Genomic DNA, 15,874 nt, shown 5'->3' on the forward strand with positions numbered 1-15,874 from the left:
ATGTGTGTGACATTATTGTGCTGAGGGCACTGAATGTGTGTGACATTATTATTCTGGGAGCACTGTATGTGTGTGACATTATTATTCTGGGGGCACTGTATGTGTGTGACATTATTATTCTGGGAGCACTGTATGTGTGTAACATTATTATTCTGGGGGCATAGTATGTGTGTGACAGTATTATTCTTGGACACTGTATGTGTGTGACATTATTATTCTGGGGACACTGTATGTGTGTGACATTATTATTCTGGGGGCACAGTATGTGTGTGACATTATTATTCTGGGGGGGGGGGGGGAACATTATGTGTGTGACATTATTATTCTGGGGGCACTGTATGTGTGTGACATTATTATTCTGGGGCACTGTATGTGTGTGATATTATTATTCTGAGGGCACTGTATGTGTGTGACGTTATTATTCTGGGGGCACTGTATGTGTGTTATATTATTTTTCTGGGGGGGGACTATATGTGTGTGACATTATTATTCTGGGAGCACTGTATGTGTGTGACATTATTATTCTGGGGCAGTGTATGTGTGTCACATTATTATTCTGGGAGCACTGTATGTGTGTCACATTATTATTCTGGGAGCACTGTATGTGTGTCACATTATTATTCTGGGGGCACTGTATGTGTGTGACACTATTATTCTGGGGATACTGTATGTGTCTGACATTATTATTCTGGGGGCACTGTATGTGTGTGACATTATTATTCTTAGGGCACTGTATGTGTGTGACATTATTATTCTGGGGGCACTATATGTGTGTGACATTATTATTCTGGGGGCACTGTATGTGTGTGACATTATTATTCTGGGGGCACTGTATGTGTATGACATTATTATTCTGGGGCACTGTATGTGTATGACATTATTATTCTGGGGGCACTGTATGTGTGTGACATTATTATTCTGGGAGCACTGTATGTGTGTGACATTATTATTCTGGGAGCACTGTAAGTGTGTGACATTATTATTCTGGGGCACTGTATGTGTGTGACATTATTATTCTGGGGGCACTGTATGTGTGTGACATTATTATTCTGGGGGCACTGTATGTGTGTGACATTATTATTCTGGGAGCACTGTATGTGTGTGACATCATTATTCTGGGGCACTGTATGTGTGTGACATTATTATTCTGGGGATACTGTATGTGTCTGACATTATTATTCTGGGGGCACTGTATGTGTGTGACATTATTATTCTTAGGGCACTGTATGTGTGTGACATTATTATTCTGGGGGCACTATATGTGTGTGACATTATTATTCTGGGGGCACTGAATGTGTGTGACATTATTATTCTGGGGGCACTGTATGTGTATGACATTATTATTCTGGGGCACTGTATGTGTATGACATTATTATTCTGGGGGCACTGTATGTGTGTGACATTATTATTCTGGGAGCACTGTATGTGTGTGACATTATTATTCTGGGAGCACTGTATGTGTGTGACATTATTATTCTGGGGCACTGTATGTGTGTGACATTATTATTCTGGGGGCACTGTATGTGTGTGACATTATTATTCTGGGAGCACTGTATGTGTGTGACATCATTATTCTGGGGCACTGTATGTGTGTGACATTATTATTCTGGGGGGGACTATATGTGTGTGACATTATTATTCTGGGGGTACTGTATGTGTGTGACATTATTATTCTGGGGGGCACTGTATGTGTGACATTATTATTCTGGGGGCACTATATATGTGTTTGACATTATTACGCTGGGGCACTGTATGTGTGTGACATTATTATTCTGGGAGCACTGCATGTGTGTGACATTATTATTCTGGGGGCACTGTATGTGTGTAACATTATTATTCTGGGGCAGTGTAAGTGTGTGACATTATTATTCTGGGAGCACTGTATGTGTGTTACATTATTATTTTGGGGCACTGTATGTGTGTGACATTATTATTCTGGGGGCACTGTATGTGTGTGACATTATTATTCTGGGAGCACTGTATGTGTGTGACATTATTATTCTGGGGGAGACTATATGTGTGTGACATTATTATTCTGGGAGCACTGTATGTGTGATATTATTATTCTGGGAGCACTGTATGTGTGTGACATTATTATTCTGGGGGCATAGTATGTGTATGACATTATTATTCTGGGGGTACTGTATGTGTGTGACATTATTATTCTGGGGCACTGTATGTGTGTGACATTATTATTGTGGGGGCACTATGTGTGTGACATTATTATTGTGGGGGCACTATGTGTGTGACATTATTATTCTGGGAGCACTGTATGTGTGTGACATTATTATTCTGGGGGTGTTGTATGTGTGTGACATTATTATTCTGGGAGCATAGAATGTGTGTGACATTATTATTCTGGGGGTGTTGTATGTGTGTGACATTATTATTCTGGGGCACTGTATGTGTGTGACATTATTCTGGGAGCACTGTATGTGTGTGACATTATTATTCTGGGGTCACTATATGTGTGTGACATTATTATTCTGGGGGCATAGTATGTGTGTGACAGTATTATTCTGGGACACTGTATGTGTGTGACATTATTATTCTGGGGACACTGTATGTGTGTGACATTATTATTCTGGGGGCACAGTATGTGTGTGACATTATTATTCTGGGAGCACTGTATGTGTGTTACATTATTTTTTTGGGGACACTGAATGTGTGTGACTTTATTATTCTGGGAGCACTGTATGTGTGTGATATTATTATTCTGGGGGCGCTGTATGTGTGTGACATTATTATTCTGGGCACACTGTATGTGTGTGACATTATTATTCTGCGGGCGCTATATGTGTGTGACATTAATATTCTGGGAGGAATGTATGTGTGTGACACTATTATTCTGGGGGGAATGTTTGTGTGTGACATTATTATTCTGGGAGCACTATATGTGTGTGACATTAATATTCTGGGAGCACTGTATGTGTGTGACATTATTATTCTGGGGGCACTGTATGTGTGTGACATTATTATTCTGGGGCACTGTATGTGTGTGACATTATTATTCTGGGTGCACTGTATGTGTGTGACATTATTATTCTGGGGCACTGTATGTGTCTGACATTATTATTCTGGGGCACTATATGTGTGTGACATTATTATTCTGGGGACACTGTATGTGTGTGACATTATTATTCTGGGGGCACTGTATGTGTGTGACATTATTATTCTGGGAGCACTGTATGTGTGTGACATTATTATTCTGGGGGGGACTATATGTGTGTGACATTATTATTCCGGGGGCACTGTATGTGTGTGACATTATTATTCTGGGGGCACTGTATGTTTGTGACATTATTATTCTGGGGGCAATGTATGTGTGTGACATTATTATTCTGGGGGGAATGTATGTGTGTGACATTATTCTGGGGGCACTGTATGTGTGTGACATTATTATTCTGGGAGCACTATATGTGTGTGACATTATTATTCTGGGGGCAATGTATGTGTGTGATATTATTATTCTGGGGCACTGTATGTGTGTGACATTATTATTCTGTGGGCACTGTATGTGTGTGACATTATTATTCTGGGGCACTGTATGTGTGTGACATTATTATTCTGGGGGCACTGTATTTGTGTGACATTATTATTCTGGGGCACTATATGTGTGTGACATTATTATTCTGGGGGCACTGTATGTGTGTGACATTATTATTCTGGGGGCACTGTATGTGTGTGACATTATTATTCTGGGGGTACTGTATGTGTGTGACATTATTATTCTGGGGGGGACTATATGTGTGTGACATTATTATTCCGGGGCACTGTATGTGTGTGACATTATTATTCTGGGGGGGACTATATGTGTGTGACATTATTATTCCGGGGCACTGTATGTGTGTGACATTATTATTCGGGGGATACGGTATGTGTGTGACATTATTATTCTGGGAGCACTGTATGTGTGTGACATTATTATTCTGGGAGCACTGTATGTGTGTGACATTATTATTCTGGGGCACTGTATGTGTGTGACATTATTATTCTGGGGACACTGTATGTGTGTCCCCAGAAGAATTATTATTCTTCGGACACTGTATGTGTGTGACATTATTATTCTGGGAGCACTGTATGTGTGTGACATTATTATTCTGGGAGCGCTGTATGTGTGTGACATTGTGCTGAGGGCACTGTATGTGTGTGACATTATTATTCTGGGGACACTGTATGTGTGTGACATTATTATTCTGGGGGCACTGTATGTGTGTGACATTATTTTTCTGGGAGCACTGCATGTGTGTGATATTATTATTCTGGGAGCACTGTATGTGTGTGACATTATTATTCTGGGAGCACTGTCTGTGTGTGACATTATTATTCTGGGGGCGCTATATGTGTGTGACATTATTATTCTGGGGGGAATGTATGTGTGTGACATTTTTATTCTGGGGATACTGTATGTGTGTGACATTTTTTATTCTGGGGATACTGTATGTGTGTGACATTATTATTCTGGGGGCGCTATATGTGTGTGACATTAATATTCTGGGGGGAATGTATGTGTGTGGCACTATTATTCTGGGGGGAATGTATGTGTGTGACATTATTATTCTGGGAGCACTATATGTGTGTGACAATATTATTCTGGGGCTCTGTATGTGTCTGACATTATTATTCTGGGGACACTGTATGTGTGTGACATTATTATTCTGGGGGTACTGTATGTGTGTGACATTATTCTTCCTGGGGCACTGTATGTGTGTGACATTATTATTCTGGGACACTGTATGTGTGTGACATTATTATTCTGGGGCAGTGTATGTGTGTGACATTATTATTCTGGGGCACTGTATGTGTGTGACATTATTATTCTGGGAGCACTGTATGTGTGTGACATTATTATTCTGGGAGCACTGTATGTGTGTGACATTATTATTCTGGGGGCACTGTATGTGTGTGACATTATTTTTCTGGGAGCACTGCATGTGTGTGATATTATTATTCTGGGAGCACTGTATGTGTGTGACATTATTATTCTGGGAGCACTGTCTGTGTGTGACATTATTATTCTGGGGGCGCTATATGTGTGTGACATTATTATTCTGGGGGGAATGTATGTGTGTGACATTTTTATTCTGGGGATACTGTATGTGTGTGACATTTTTTATTCTGGGGATACTGTATGTGTGTGACATTATTATTCTGGGGGCGCTATATGTGTGTGACATTAATATTCTGGGGGGAATGTATGTGTGTGGCACTATTATTCTGGGGGGAATGTATGTGTGTGACATTATTATTCTGGGAGCACTATATGTGTGTGACAATATTATTCTGGGGCTCTGTATGTGTCTGACATTATTATTCTGGGGACACTGTATGTGTGTGACATTATTATTCTGGGGGTACTGTATGTGTGTGACATTATTCTTCCTGGGGCACTGTATGTGTGTGACATTATTATTCTGGGACACTGTATGTGTGTGACATTATTATTCTGGGGCAGTGTATGTGTGTGACATTATTATTCTGGGGCACTGTATGTGTGTGACATTATTATTCTGGGAGCACTGTATGTGTGTGACATTATTATTCTGGGAGCACTGTATGTGTGTGACATTATTATTCTGGGGGCACTGTATGTGTGTGACATTATTATTCTGGGAGCACTGTATGTGTGTCACATTATTATTCTGGGAGCACTGTATGTGTGTGAAACTATTATTCTGGGGGCACTGTATGTGTGTGACATTATTAATCTTAGGGCACAGTATGTGTGTGACATTATTATTCTGGGAGCACTGTATGTGTGTGACATTATTATTCTGGGAGCACTGTATGTGTGTGACATTATTGTGCTGAGGGCACTGTATGTGTGTGACATTATTATTCTGGGAGCACTGTATGTGTGTGACATTATTATTCTGGGAGCACTGTATGTGTGTGACATTATTGTGCTGATGGCACTGTATGTGTGTGACATTAATATTCTGGGGGCACTGTATGTGTGTGATATTATTATTCTGGGAGCACTGTATGTGTGTGACATTATTATTCTGGGGCACTGTATGTGTGTGACATTATTATTCTGGGAGCACTGTATGTTTGTGACATTATTGTGCTGATGGCACTGTATGTGTGTGAAATTATTTTTCTGGGAGCACTGTATGTGTGTGACGTTATTATTCTGGGGGCACTGTATGTGTGTGACATTATCATTCTTAGGGCACTGTATGTGTGTGACATTATTCTACTGGGGCACTGTATGTGTGTGACATTATTATTCTGGGGGCACTCTATTTGTGTGACATTATTATTCTGGGAGCACTATATGTGTGTGACATTATCATTCTGGGGCAGTGTATGTGTGTCACATTATTATTCTGGGGCACTGTATGTGTGTGACATTATTATTCTGGGGGCACTGTATGTGTGTGACATTATTATTCTGGGGGCACTGTATGTGTGTGACATTATTATTCTTAGGGCACTGTATGTGTGTGACATTATTATTCTGGGGCACTGTATGTGTGTGACATTATTATTCTGGGGCACTGTATGTGTGTGACATTATTATTCTTAGGGAACTGTATGTGTGTGATATTATTATTCTAGGAGCACTGTATGTGTGTGACATTATTATTCTGGGGCACTGTATGTGTGTGACATTATTATTCTTAGGGCACTGTATGTGTGTGACATTATTATTCTGGGGCACTGTATGTGTGTGACATTATTATTCTTAGGGAACTGTATGTGTGTGATATTATTATTCTAGGAGCACTGTATGTGTGTGACATTATTATTCTGGGGCACTGTATGTGTGTGACATTATTATTCGGGGGATACTGTATGTGTGTGACATTATTATTCTTAGGGCACTGCATGTGTGTGACATTATTATTCTGGCGACACTGAATGTGTGTGACATTAATATTCTGGGGGCACTGTATGTGTGTGACATTATTATTCTGGGGGTGTTGTATGTGTGTGACATTATTATTCTGGGGGTACTGTATGTGTGTGACATCATTATTCTAGGGGCACTGTATGTGTGTGACATTATTATTCTGGTGGCACTATATGTGTTTGACATTATTATTCTGGGGCACTGTATTTGTGTGACATTATTATTTTGGGGGCATAGTATGTGTGTGACATTATTATTCTGGGGAACTCTATGTGTGTGACATTATTATTCTGGGGGCACTGTATGTGTGTGACATTATTCTTCTGGGAGCACTGTATGTGTGTGACATTATTATTCTGGGGATACTGTATGTGTGTGACATTATTATTCTGGGGCAATGTATGTGTGTGACATTATTATTCTGGGGGCACTGTATGTGTGTGAAATTATTCTGGGAGCACTGTATATGTGTGACATTATTATTCTGGGGGGTGTTGTATGTGTGTGACATTATTATTCTGGGAGCACTGTATGTGTGTGATATTATTATTCCGGGGGCACTGTATGTGTGTGACATTATTATTCTGGGAGCACTGTATGTGTGTGACATTATTATTCTGGGGGCACTATATGTGTGTGACATTATTATTCCGGGGGCACTGTATGTGTGTGATATTATTATTCTGGGGGCACTGTATGTGTGTGACATTATTATTCTGGGGGCACTGTATGTGTGTGACATTATTATTCTGGGAGCACTATATGTGTGTGACATTATTATTCTGGGGCACTGTATGTGTGTGACATTATTATTCTGGGAGCACTGTATGTGTGTGACATTATTATTTTGGGGCACTTTATGTGTGTGACATTATTATTCTGGGGGCACTGTATGTGTGTGACATTATTATTCTGGGGCACTGTATGTGTGTGACATTATTATTCTGGGAGCACTGTATGTTTGTGACATTATTATTCTGTGGCACTGTATGTGTGTGACATTATTTTTCTGGGGCACTGTATGTGTGTGACATTATTATTCTGGGGACACTGTATGTGTATGACATTATTATTCTGGGGACACTGTATGTGTGTGACATTATTATTCTGGGAGCACTGTATGTGTGTGACATTATTATTCTGGGGGGGGGGGGGAAATATGTGTGTGACATTATTATTCCGGGGGCACTGTATTTGTGTGACATTATTATTCTGGGGACACTGTATGTGTGTGACATTATTATTCTGGGGGCACTGTATGTGTGTGGTATTATTATTCTGGGAGCACTGTATGTGTGTGACATTACTATTCTGACAGCACTGTATGTGTGTGACATTATTGTGCTGAGGGCACTGAATGTGTGTGACATTATTATTCTGGGAGCACTGTATGTGTGTGACATTATTATTCTGGGGGCACTGTATGTGTGTGACATTATTATTCTGGGAGCACTGTATGTGTGTAACATTATTATTCTGGGGGCATAGTATGTGTGTGACAGTATTATTCTTGGACACTGTATGTGTGTGACATTATTATTCTGGGGACACTGTATGTGTGTGACATTATTATTCTGGGGGCACAGTATGTGTGTGACATTATTATTCTGGGAGCACTGTATGTGTGTTACATTATTATTTTGGGGCACTGTAAGTGTGTGACATTATTATTCTGGGGACACTGAATGTGTGTGACATCATTATTCTGGGAGCACTGTATGTGTGTGATATTATTATTCCGGGGGCACTGTATGTGTGTGACATTATTATTCTGGGAGCACTGTATGTGTCTGACATTATTATTCTGGGGGCACTATATGTGTATGACATTATTATTCCGGGGGCACTGTATGTGTGTGATATTATTATTCTGGGGGCACTGTATGTGTGTGACATTATTATTCTGGGGGCACTGTATGTGTGTGATATTATTATAATGGGAGCACTGTATGTGTGTGACATTGTTATTCTGGCAGTACTGTATGTGTGTGACATTTTTATTCTGGGGGCAATGTATGTGTGTGACATTATTATTCTGGGAGCACTGTATGTGTGTGACATTATTGTGCTGAGGGCACTGTATGTGTGTGACATTATTATTCTGGGAGCACTGTATGTGTGTGACATTATTATTCCGGGGGCACTGTATGTTTGTGACATTATTATTCTGGGAGCACTGTATGTGTGTGACATTACTATTCTGGGGGCACTGTATGTGTGTGACATTATTATTCTGGGGTACTGTATGTGTGTGACATTATTTTTTTGGGGCACTGTATGTGTGTGACATTATTATTCTGGGGACACTGTATGTGTGTGACATTTTTATTGAGGGCATACTGTATGTGTGTGACATTATTATTCTGGGGGCACTGTATGTGTGTGGCATTATTATTCTGGGAGCACTGTATGTGTGTGACATTATTATTCTGGGGATACTGTATGTGTGTGACATTATTATTCTTAGGGCACTGTATGTGTGTGACATTGTTATTCTGGGGGCACTGTATGTGTGTGACATTATTATTCTGGGGGCACTGTATGTGTGTGACATTATTATTCTGGGGCACTGTATGTGTCTGACATTATAATTCTGGGGGCATAGTATGTGTGTGACATTATTATTCTGGGACACTGTATGTGTGTGACATAATTATTCTGGAGCAGTGTATGTGTGTGACATTATTATTCTGGGAGCACTATATGTGTGTGACATTATTATTCTGGGGCACTGTATGTGTGTGACATTATTATTCTGGGAGCACTGTATGTGTGTGACATTATTATTTTGGGGCACTGTATGTGTGTGACATTATTATTCTGGGGGCACTGTATGTGTGTGACATTATAATTCTGGGGCACTGTATGTGTGTGACATTATTATTCTGGGAGCACTGTATGTTTGTGACATTATTATTCTGTGGCACCGTATGTGTGTGACATTATTTTTCTGGGGCACTGTATGTGTGTGACATTATTATTCTGGGGACACTGTATGTGTATGACATTATTATTCTGGGGACACTGTATGTGTGTGACATTATTATTCTGGGAGCACTGTATGTGTGTGACATTATTATTCTGGGGGGGGGGGGGAAATATGTGTGTGACATTATTATTCCGGGGGCACTGTATTTGTGTGACATTATTATTCTGGGGACACTGTATGTGTGTGACATTATTATTCTGGGGGCACTGTATGTGTGTGGTATTATTATTCTGGGAGCACTGTATGTGTGTGACATTACTATTCTGACAGCACTGTATGTGTGTGACATTATTGTGCTGAGGGCACTGAATGTGTGTGACATTATTATTCTGGGAGCACTGTATGTGTGTGACATTATTATTCTGGGGGCACTGTATGTGTGTGACATTATTATTCTGGGAGCACTGTATGTGTGTAACATTATTATTCTGGGGGCATAGTATGTGTGTGACAGTATTATTCTTGGACACTGTATGTGTGTGACATTATTATTCTGGGGACACTGTATGTGTGTGACATTATTATTCTGGGGGCACTGTATGTGTGTTACATTATTATTTTGGGGCACTGTAAGTGTGTGACATTATTATTCCGGGGGCACTGTATGTGTGTGATATTATTATTCTGGGGGCACTGTATGTGTGTGACATTATTATTCTGGGGGCACTGTATGTGTGTGATATTATTATTCTGGGAGCACTGTATGTGTGTGACATTGTTATTCTGGCAGTACTGTATGTGTGTGACATTTTTATTCTGGGGGCAATGTATGTGTGTGACATTATTATTCTGGGAGCACTGTATGTGTGTGACATTATTGTGCTGAGGGCACTGTATGTGTGTGACATTATTATTCTGGGAGCACTGTATGTGTGTGACATTGTTATTCTGGCAGTACTGTATGTGTGTGACATTTTTATTCTGGGGGCAATGTATGTGTGTGACATTATTATTCTGGGAGCACTGTATGTGTGTGACATTATTGTGCTGAGGGCACTGTATGTGTGTGACATTATTATTCTGGGAGCACTGTATGTGTGTGACATTATTATTCCGGGGGCACTGTATGTTTGTGACATTATTATTCTGGGAGCACTGTATGTGTGTGACATTACTATTCTGGGGGCACTGTATGTGTGTGACATTATTATTCTGGGGTACTGTATGTGTGTGACATTATTTTTTTGGGGCACTGTATGTGTGTGACATTATTATTCTGGGGGCACTGTATGTGTGTGGCATTATTATTCTGGGAGCACTGTATGTGTGTGACATTATTATTCTGGGGATACTGTATGTGTGTGACATTATTATTCTTAGGGCACTGTATGTGTGTGACATTGTTATTCTGGGGGCACTGTATGTGTGTGACATTATTATTCTGGGGGCACTGTATGTGTGTGACATTATTATTCTGGGGCACTGTATGTGTGTGACATTATTATTCTGGGAGCACTGTATGTGTGTGACATTATTATTCTGGGGCACTGTATGTGTGTGACATTATTATTCTGGGAGCACTGTATGTGTGTGACATTATTATTCTGGGGGCACTGCATGTGTGTGACATTATTATTCTGGGGCACTGTATGTGTGTGACATTATTATTCTGTGGCACTGTATGTGTGTGACATTATTTTTCTGGGGCACTGTATGTTTGTGACACTATTATGCTGGGGACACTGTATGTGTGTGACATTATTATTCTGGGGGGGGGGAAATATGTGTGTGACATTATTATTCCGGGGGCACTGTATTTGTGTGACATTATTATTCTGGGGACACTGTATGTGTGTGACATTATTATTCTGGGGGCACTGTATGTGTGTGACATTATTATTCTAGCAGCACTGTATGTGTGTGACATTATTGTGCTGAGGGCACTGTATGTGTGTGACATTATTATTCTGGGGGCACTGTATGTGTGTGACATTATTATTCCGGGGGCACTGTATGTATGTGACATTATTATTCTGGGAGCACTGTATGTGTGTGACATTATTATTCTGGGGGCATAGTATGTGTGTGACAGTATTATTCTGGGACACTGTATGTGTGTGACATTATTATTCTGGGGACACTGTATGTGTGTGACATTATTATTCTGGGGGCATAGTATGTGTGTGACAGTATTATTCTGGGACACTGTATGTGTGTGACATTATTATTCTGGGGACACTGTATGTATTTGACATTATTGTTCTGGGGGTACTGTATGTGTGTGACATTATTATTCTGGGGACACTTTGTGTGTGTGACATTTTTATTGAGGGCATACTGTATGTGTGTGACATTATTATTCTGGGGGCACTGTATGTGTGTGACATTATTATTCTGGGAGCACTATATGTGTGTGACATTATTATTCTGGGGCACTGTATGTGTGTGACATTATTATTCTGGGAGCACTGTATGTGTGTGACATTATTATTTTGGGGCACTTTATGTGTGTGACATTATTATTCTGGGGGCACTGTATGTGTGTGACATTATTATTCTGGGGCACTGTATGTGTGTGACATTATTATTCTGGGAGCACTGTATGTTTGTGACATTATTATTCTGTGGCACTGTATGTGTGTGACATTATTTTTCTGGGGCACTGTATGTGTGTGACATTATTATTCTGGGGACACTGTATGTGTATGACATTATTATTCTGGGGACACTGTATGTGTGTGACATTATTATTCTGGGAGCACTGTATGTGTGTGACATTATTATTCTGGGGGGGGGGGGGGAATATGTGTGTGACATTATTATTCCGGGGGCACTGTATTTGTGTGACATTATTATTCTGGGGACACTGTATGTGTGTGACATTATTATTCTGGGGGCACTGTATGTGTGTGGTATTATTATTCTGGGAGCACTGTATGTGTGTGACATTACTATTCTGACAGCACTGTATGTGTGTGACATTATTGTGCTGAGGGCACTGAATGTGTGTGACATTATTATTCTGGGAGCACTGTATGTGTGTGACATTATTATTCTGGGGGCACTGTATGTGTGTGACATTATTATTCTGGGAGCACTGTATGTGTGTAACATTATTATTCTGGGGGCATAGTATGTGTGTGACAGTATTATTCTTGGACACTGTATGTGTGTGACATTATTATTCTGGGGACACTGTATGTGTGTGACATTATTATTCTGGGGGCACAGTATGTGTGTGACATTATTATTCTGGGAGCACTGTATGTGTGTTACATTATTATTTTGGGGCACTGTAAGTGTGTGACATTATTATTCTGGGGACACTGAATGTGTGTGACATCATTATTCTGGGAGCACTGTATGTGTGTGATATTATTATTCCGGGGGCACTGTATGTGTGTGACATTATTATTCTGGGAGCACTGTATGTGTCTGACATTATTATTCTTGTGTCACTTTATGTGTGTGACATTATAATTCTGGGGGCACTGTATGTGTGTGACATTATTATTCTGGTGGCACTGTATGTGTGTGACATTATTATTCTGGGACACTGTATGTGTGTGACTTTATTATTCTGGGGCAGTGTATGTGTGTGACATTATTGTTCTTGGAGCCCTGTATGTGTGTGACATTATTATTCTGGGAGCACTGTATGTGTGTGACATTATTATTCTGGGAGCACTGTATGTGTGTGACATTATTACTCTGGGAGCACTGTATGTGTGTGACATTATTATTCTGGGGGGGGGGGACTAAATGTGTGTGACATTATTATTCCGGGGGCACTGTATGTGTGTGACATTATTATTCTTGGGCACTGTATGTGTGTGATATTATTATTCTGGGAGCACTGTATGTGTGTGACATTATTATTCTGGGGACACTGTATGTGTCTGACATTATTATTCTGGGGGTACTGTATGTGTGTGACATTATTATTCTGGGAGCTCTGTATGTGTGTGACATTATGATTCTGGGGGCACTGTATGTGTGTCAAATTATTATTCTGGGAGCACTGTATGTGTGTGACACTATTATTCTGGGGGCACTGTATGTGTGTGACATTATTATTCTGGGGACACTATATGTGTGTGACATTTTTATTGAGGGAAAACTGTATGTGTGTGACATTATTATTCTGGGGGCACTGTATGTGTGTGACATTATTATGGGGCACTGTATGTGTGTGACATTATTATTCTGGGGACACTGTATGTGTGTGACATTTTTATTGAGGGCATACTGTATGTGTGTGACATTATTATGGGGCAATGTATGTGTGTGACATTATTATTCTGGGGGCACTGTATGTGTGTGACATTATTATTCTGGGGCACTGTATGTGTGTGACATTATTATTCTGGGAGCACTGTCTGTGTGTGACATTATTATTCTGGGGCACTGTATGTGTGTGACATTATTATTTTGGGGCACTGTATGTGTGTGACATTATTATTCTGGGGACACTGTATGTGTGTGACATTATTATTCCGGGGGCACTGTATGTGTGTGACATTATTATTCTGGGGGCACTGTATGTGTGTGACATTATTATTCTGGGGGCACTGTATGTTTGTGACATTATTATTCTGGGAGCACTGTATGTGTGTGACATTATTATTCTGGGGGCACTGTATGTGTGTGGCATTATTATTCTGGGGTACTGTATGTGTGTGACATTATTTTTCTGGGGCACTGTATGTGTGTGACATTAATATTTTGGGGACACTGTATGTGTGTGACATTTTTATTGAGGGCATACTGTATGTGTGTGACATTATTATTCTGGGGGCACTGTATGTGTGTGACATTATTATTCTGGGAGTACTATATGTGTGTGACATTATTATTCTGGGGATACTGTTTGTGTGTGACATTATTATTCTTAGGGCACTCTATGTGTGTGACATTATTATTCTGGGGGCACTGTATGTGTGTGACATTATTATTCTGGGAGCACTGTATGTGTGTGACATTATTATTCTGGGGGCACTGCATGTGTGTGACATTATTATTCTGTGGCACTGTATGTGTGTGACATTATTTTTCTGGGGCACCGTATGTGTGTGACATTATTATTCTGGGGACACTGTATGTGTGTGACATTATTATTCTGGGGGCACTGTATGTGTGTGACATTATTATTCTGGCAGAACTGTATGTGTGTGACATTATTGTGCTGAGGGCACTGTATGTGTGTGACATTATTATTCTGGGAGCACTGTATATGTGTGATATTATTATTCTGGGGGCACTGTATGTGTGTGACATTATGATTCTGGGAGCACTGTATGTGTGTGACATTATTATTCATGGGAGCACTGTATGTGTGTGACATTGTTATTCTGGGGGCAATGTATGTGTGTGACATTTTTATTGAGGGCATACTGTATGTGTGTGCCATTATTATTCTGGGAGCACTGTATGTGTGTGCCATTATTATTCTGGGGGCACTGTATGTGTGTGACATTATTTTTCTGGGGCACTGTATGTGTGTGACATTATTATTCTGGGGACACTGTATGTGTTTGACATTTTTATTGAGGGCATACTGTATGTGTGTGACATTATTATTCTGGGGGCACTGTTTGTGTGTGACATTATTATTCTGGGAGCACTATATGTGTGTGACATTATTATTCTGGAGATACTGTATGTGTGTGACATTATTATTCTTAGGGCACTCTATGTGTGTGACATTATTATTCTGGGGGCACTGTATGTGTGTGACATTATTATTCTGGGGCACTGTATGTGTGTGACATTATTATTCTGGGAGCACTGTATATGTGTGACATTATTATTCTGCGGGCACTGCATGTGTAATACATTATTATTCTGGGGCACTGTATGTGTGTGACATTATTTTTCTGGGGCACTGTGTATGTGTGACATTATTATTCTGGGAGCACTGTATGTGTGTGACATTACTATTCTGGCAGCACTGTATGTGTGTGACATTATTGTGCTGAGGGCACTGTATGTGTGTGACATTATTATTCTGGGGACACTGTATGTGTGTGACATTATTATTCTGGGGGCACTGTATGTGTGTGACATTATTATTCTGGGAGCACTGT

Source organism: Engystomops pustulosus, chromosome 3, assembly GCF_040894005.1.
Source record: "Engystomops pustulosus chromosome 3, aEngPut4.maternal, whole genome shotgun sequence".
Taxonomy (NCBI): Eukaryota; Metazoa; Chordata; class Amphibia; order Anura; family Leptodactylidae; genus Engystomops; species Engystomops pustulosus.